A 6,831-nucleotide genomic window follows, 5' to 3' on the forward strand; every position below is an offset into this window, starting at 1 on the left:
CACTGTTCTGTGAATGAAGACTGTGCAGCAATTAGGCATGCTGTAAAAAAATCATGTCATTTGACTGTGTGATTGTAATGTACTACAGAAACAATCACTTGAGCCAGGAGATGTCTCACCCTTGTAATACTACCAACTCAGGAGGCTGAGATCTAAGTATTGAGAATTGAAGCAAACCTTAGCAAAAGTATCTGTGAGAATTTTATCTTCAATTAACCATGAAACAGCTGGAAGTAAGGCCAGGTGCCAGTGATTCACACCTAGTATCTTGACTAATAACAAGATGAAGAGTTGAGGATCATGGTTCAGAGCCAGCCCAGGCAGGAAAGTCCATAAGACTTTACCAGAAAAGATGGAAGAAAAACAGTGACTCAAGTAATATAGTGCTAGCCTTGAGCAAAAATTCTCAGAAACAGTGCCTAAGCCCCAAGACAGGTACAAGAAAAGACATAAGCTGAAAATGGAACTGAGCCTCAAGTGACAGAGCACCAGCCTTCAGCAAAAGACCAGAAAAGAATGCCCAGGCCCTCAGTTCAAGGTGGGAGTTAATTTGATGTACACCAAATGACCCTGCCCCTGAAAGGCAGGAAACAATGACAAAAATGTCCTTCATTTTATCACCCACTACCCATCTTTTCCAAGTATTGGTCTTATGCTCTTTTGCCATGCTGAACTCTTAGCTTATATGCTAATCACCTGCACCTTGAAGAACTCTAGTTCTTCATTACTTCTTTTCCCATCCCTTCATAAGCTGCACTATTCACATGATGAGTAATAAAAGAGAAAGAGCCACTTCCTCCTGGTGATCTTGCCTGCTTGCCCCAGACAATTCATGTGCTCGAAAACCTGAGAAAGCTAGCATAAAAAGTATTGTATCCTGGAGAAGCAAATACTTGGAAAAATGACTACTCCTGGCACAAAGTGCTTCTCTGTGGCAGGAGGCATTCTTTATCTCAAGGATAAACACCGTTTTCAAATATATAGCACAATGCATTCTTTACTGAAAGTAATGCCCAAACATAATGGTCATATATTTAAAGTACTGGTCAACGTCAGAGACCCTGAGCCTATGTGGAAAGAGTATAGCACAGAGTAAGAATGAAGATAACTGCCCATCTTTGCATGATTTTAAGCCAGATCCTGCCTTCTCATACAACTACTCCTGATGTCAAAGAAATCAGTGTCTCTCTCCCTTTAAGAGAACCACTTCCTTTAGAGCAAAATATGGCTCTTTTGCCTGTCTGTCTGCTTTTTGTCTGTTTGCCTGCTTGTTCCCTAACTCCAGAAATCTCTGCTAAGTTTTCTAACCAATAGGACTTATCCATAGATTCTTCTTGGATCAATGTGAAAAGTTCCTGCTTTTAGAATGAAACTTCACAGACCCCTACTTCGATACGGTGGCATGGTTACCACATGCCCAGCAGCCCTGGGACAATCAGAGCTTCAGGCTGCAGGATGGCAGTGCTCTCTACATGCCACTAAGCATCTTGAGGTAATGCCTGATCACTAGGAGGAGGAGAAGAAGGAGAAGGAGAAGGAAGAATGAAGGAAGAAGGGAGGGAAAAAGAAGGGAAGAGGAATAAGCAAGAGGTAAGGAAAGCAGCTTAAAGAGTTCACCATGGTTCCTTCTCCAGGACTGAGAACCTCAATTCTGTCATCTTACCCTATTGGTCTTACTGGAAAAAACATGGTGGCCCAGAATACCCTAATTTTGATGTCTCCAATGCACTTGTGAAGGCGCATGAGCTCTTTCTCTCTCTCTCTTTCTCTCTCTCATTCTCTCTTGGGCATGTGTATGTGGGTGCAGGCATGGGTGCACATGCGCACGCCCGCGCGCGCACACACACACACACACACACAATTGAAAGCTGGGGTTGTGTCAGCAGGCCAAGCCTGTTCTAGGTCACTCTGTGACCTACAAGGAGCTATGTTCTCTTCACATATGTAGAGCTTGTGGGAAACAGGCTATTCAAGCCCTCTTACAGAGCTGAGGAGCCTACAACTTTGATTTACAGTATGTTTTAGAAATCTGGGGATTCTTCCTCCCATCTATTATCCCACATGAATTTTTCTACTTGATTTCCTTTGGTCTCCACCCCCCTCCCCAGCTCTACTCCACTCCCCAGGAACCAAGCTACATAATTAAAGGGACTTTCCCCTAAATCCAGCAATATTCTCTGATTCTCTGATGGGCAATGCCATGAAATTTGCATTTGAACAATGTAAGAGGCTTCAGATAGAAAGAACAATCTAGGCAAAGAATCAAATGACCCTGTACCTCATTTACAACTTCTTATTTTAGGTCTTATAGTTTCTACAAAACAATAATATAAATAAGACGTCTTTTCACAATATATTGTAAGTATTCATATATCAGTTTTTTAAGTTATTTGAGATTACTTAATTCCCAGTAAGTTTTGTAAGTTTTTATTTGCTAATATCTATACTGTACACATAAATAACAATAAATGTATATAACTACAAATTAAGTTACATTATTCTCCTATGAAATGCTAATTATATATCTATAATTTACTGAAATAACATTGTGGTACTTTGCAGTTTTGATTCCTTTAAAAGTGTGTTTTTTTCCCAGTGGAATTTTACTCCTACATGAAAGAGAATGATATTGTATCATCTGTAAAAGGAATGGAGCCAGGGACTGGTGTCTCATTGCCTGTAATCATAGCTACTAAGGAGGCTGAGGTCTGAGGATCACAGTTTGAAACCAACCTGGGCAGGAAAGTCTGTGGAACTTATCTCTAATTAACTACCAGGAAACCAAAATGGTACTGTGGCTCCAAGTGATAGACCAATAGCTTGGAGCAACAGAACTCAGAGACAGTACCAGGCCCTGAGTTCAAGACCTACAACTGAAAGGGAAAGATTTGGAAAAATAATATTAAGTGAAGTCAGACACAGAGAGAGAGAGAAAGGATGGGAAGGGTGCAGGCTTTCCCTTACATGTGGAAGCTTATGAACATTTAAGTAAACATACTGGTTGGGATGCAAGTGAACAGAAATGACCACCTAAGTGTCCAGGGTATTGCATGTGTCATGGCCATGAGAGTAGTGTGCTGGCTATGCCAGGGTCTTGTGGCTTTGGGATTGAAGCTTTTGATTGAAGAAATCTCTCCAAATGTTGGTGGACATGACTAGACACAGAGTACACAGGACTCGAGTGTTAGATGATGCAGCAGAGATGCAGGCAAACTGCATGCAGTGTGGCATTAGCAGGGTACTCTGCCTAGTGTTGCTGTTCAAGCCAGGCCCAGTGGAAACACAAGCATCCATGCTATAATCCAAAACCCAAAACCAACTTCCCCAGTACCAACACATATACACAAATGAATAAAAAATAAAATATAAGGGAACCAGTGGCTCATGCATGTAATCCTCGTTACTCAGGAGTCTGAGAGCTGAGGATCACAGTTCAAAGCCAGCTGGGGCAGGAAAGTCTGTTAGACTTTTATCTCCAAGAAACTACCAGAAAGTGGTGTCATGACACCAGAAGTGGTGTCATCGCTCAAAGTAGTCGAGTGCTAGCCTTGAGCTGACGAGCTCAGGGACAGCAAGCACCCAGGTCGAGAGTTCAAGCCCCACAACTGACAAAAAAACATAAAATTTCAAATGCATGCCCACATGGACCAACAAACCCACTTCCACAGCATTCCCATGCAAGCTAACACTTACATGTACACTAGGATGACCATTTGCACCAGCAGGCTTACACTCTAGAACACACATTTATACTAGGAAACACAGTTGGGCACAAGAAGGCCCACTCACAATAGCAGGCATAAGGGCTGCAGGAGGCACACACATACTAGGAAGCCTATCCCTGCCAGCTACTGCACACCACACAGGAGGACCTTGCACACCAGCAGGCCCAAGCACCTGCATGCCTGCAAGTAGCAGCAGTACCTATTCCACTTGAATGCCTACATGCACAAGCATGCCTTTGCATACCAGCTGGTTCATGCACACAATGTCACAGAAATGAAAGACAACATACTGTAAGCAAAGTACATGGAGTACGGCTGTGGGGGCACTCTCTGGCCAGTACTGAAGGCAGAGTTGACCTACACCCTCCTGATACATGAGGAGCAGCATAGCTGAGCAGGCATAAAAGTACCCAAGCTGCAGCAGAGAAGTTAAACTGGAATACCCCAATGCCAACACACACACATACAGGAATTAAAAAAAAATCAGATTCATACCCACTGGCACCAGGAAACCCAACCCAGCAACATGTCTGTACACAACAGCACGCTGATGTACACCACAATGTCTACACTCACCAGTATACCTGCTCTCACCAGCAGTCCTTTCGCCACTAGCATGTGCTCACACAGAAGGAAGCCTATATGCACTAGGAGGCCAAAGGCCCATGGGGAGATTCTTGCACAGTCAAGTGCATGGACAACAGAAAGTGCATATACCTGAGGAGGAAGTTTAGGATGGAAGAAAAGGAGCTCTCTGCCAGCATCACCTGTATTAGGGAAGATCCAGTTCAACAAGATGATCTCAAAAGAAAACAATAAAAATCGATGCTATACACACATGGGCAACAAAAACAAAAACAAAACCCCCAAACCAATGCGGGTTTCAGTCCATCTGTGGTACCTTCAAGTGGAGTTTTACCATGGCATAGCTCCCTAGTAATATTTCTTTCTCTTGGTAAATTAGCTCTCTCCTGCCACCTTCTGGACAAGAGAGAAAGAGCATGCTAGTCCCTTTTCCACAGTTAACCACCAAGTCAATTGTTTTTACCCCTTGCCAAGTGGGATTCAAGCATTAAGGTTTACTGGGATTCAAGCAGGATATTCTAAAGTGGTTGAGTGCTTGACTAGCATGAATGAAGAACTAGGTTCGATTCCTCAGTACCACATACACAGAAAACGCCAGAAGTAGCACTGTGCCTCAAGTGGTAGAATGCTAGCTTTAAGCAAAAGAAACTCAGGGACAGTGCCCAGGCCTTGAGTTCAAGCCCCAGGACTGGTAAAAAGAAAAAAAAGCACAATATCATGTTGACTTAGGCTAACTGGGTTCCTAGAATTGTCTCAGCAGAGAAATGAATGAATGAATCTTTAAGTATGTAGTTAAATAGGTTAATAAGAACCAAAAATATTGTTGGAAAATAAATGGAAAACTTGTTTTAATACAGTGTAGTCAAAGTTGATTGCAATGGGTTCAACACAGGAGAGGATAAACAGTTCTAGTACAGCCTAGCAAATACGAGATCTTTTTTCTCCAAAATGATCCCCCAAACAATGAAACAGAACAAAAAAAGAAACAGCAAAAACATTGCTGTCTTCCATGGTTCTTTTGCACCACCCAGTCCAGATGTGTGGGTATAGCTCCCAGGCTTCAGCTTGGCATTGGGGGAAATGAGCTTTGTGGTGCCATCCTGTGGCTGGGAAGGGAAGAACACTGTGAAGCCTTCTCACATTTTGTTTTGCTTTTGCTGGTTTCATCTGCCATAGTCTCTCAATCCAGGAACTATAGGCCCATCTGGGCAGATCTTTTTGAAAACAAGTTTTCTGCTTTTAATTTACAACTCTGATATTTAGGTTGCTTAATGTATTTTTTTGCATCTGGTGCCCCCTGGTGAAGTGTGAGGACATACATAAGCAACTTGACACCAGCTTGACATTCTGGGAAATGAACTGTCTACTGGCATCCTGTGTACAGGAGATTAAGAACTCCATAATGTGCTCATACACTCAGTCTCCTGTAAACTTCCTCTTACCTTCTGACAGTGGAATCCACTTATTAAGAACAGAAGATTGCAAATTCTTTTTTAAAAAGGCTGCTGTGTTCTTCCATAGAAAGCAGACAGTCATGTAGAGTGCTTACCCAGATTCCTAGAAATGCCCTAAATAAGGAAAAAATGAAGAAATAATACAAATAATTAACAATACAAGTAACATAATGTCATAGACTCAAGGTTAATTTTTAAATTTGTTCTAAAGAACAAGGTAGTGAGCCGGGCTCTTGTGGCTCATACCTGTAATCCTAGTACTTAGAAGGCTGAGATCTGAGGATCACAGTTCAAAGCCAGCCCGGGCAGGAAAGTCTGAGAGAAGCTTATCTCCAACAAACCACTAGAAAACTGGAAGTGGCATTGTAGTTTACATGGTATAGCATTTGCCTTGAGCTGAAGAGCACAGCGACAGTGCCCAAGCCCAGAGTTCAAGCCTCACAACCAACAAAAACAAACAAACAAAAGGACAAGATAGTGAAACTAGGTGGCATATGGGTTCAATTGCATAGCAGGAGAGGTTTGAGGAGGAGAATAATGAGTTGTAGACTTGACTTCTGTATGTAGTGAGATTCTCTTTTTTATAATGAACCACAGAGCTGGGAATGTGGCTCCGTTGTAGAGGGCTTGTCTAGCATGCATGAAGCCATGGGTTTGATGCTTCAGTATAACAGAAAAAGCTGGAAGTGGCGCTGTGGTTCAAGTGGCAGAGCTAGTCTTGAGCAAAAGCAGCTCAGGGTCAGTGTCCAGGCCCTGAGTTCAAGCCCCAGGATGGACAAGAAGAGAAAAAAAAAACAAAGAAATGTTAAGCATAATGATCCATGAACAATAAAAAATTATGAAATGAAACAATGAGCTCAAAAGTTGCTGATTTCTGTGAATCTCTGGCTCGACTTAGTGGAATTTTGTATTTTGTAACTTCTGGCCAGCAGATTGGCTTCTAGAAAATCTGTTTTCTAATGTCACCCTGTGGACAATAGAATTACTCACTAATATCTCTCTGTCTCTAGCTCTGTCTCTGTCTCTTTCTGTCTCTCTCTGTGTTATTTTGTGCTGATGTTGGGGTA

Source organism: Dipodomys spectabilis, unplaced genomic scaffold (assembly GCF_019054845.1).
Source record: "Dipodomys spectabilis isolate Male_0828 unplaced genomic scaffold, ASM1905484v1 ptg000120l, whole genome shotgun sequence".
Lineage (NCBI taxonomy): Eukaryota > Metazoa > Chordata > Mammalia > Rodentia > Heteromyidae > Dipodomys > Dipodomys spectabilis.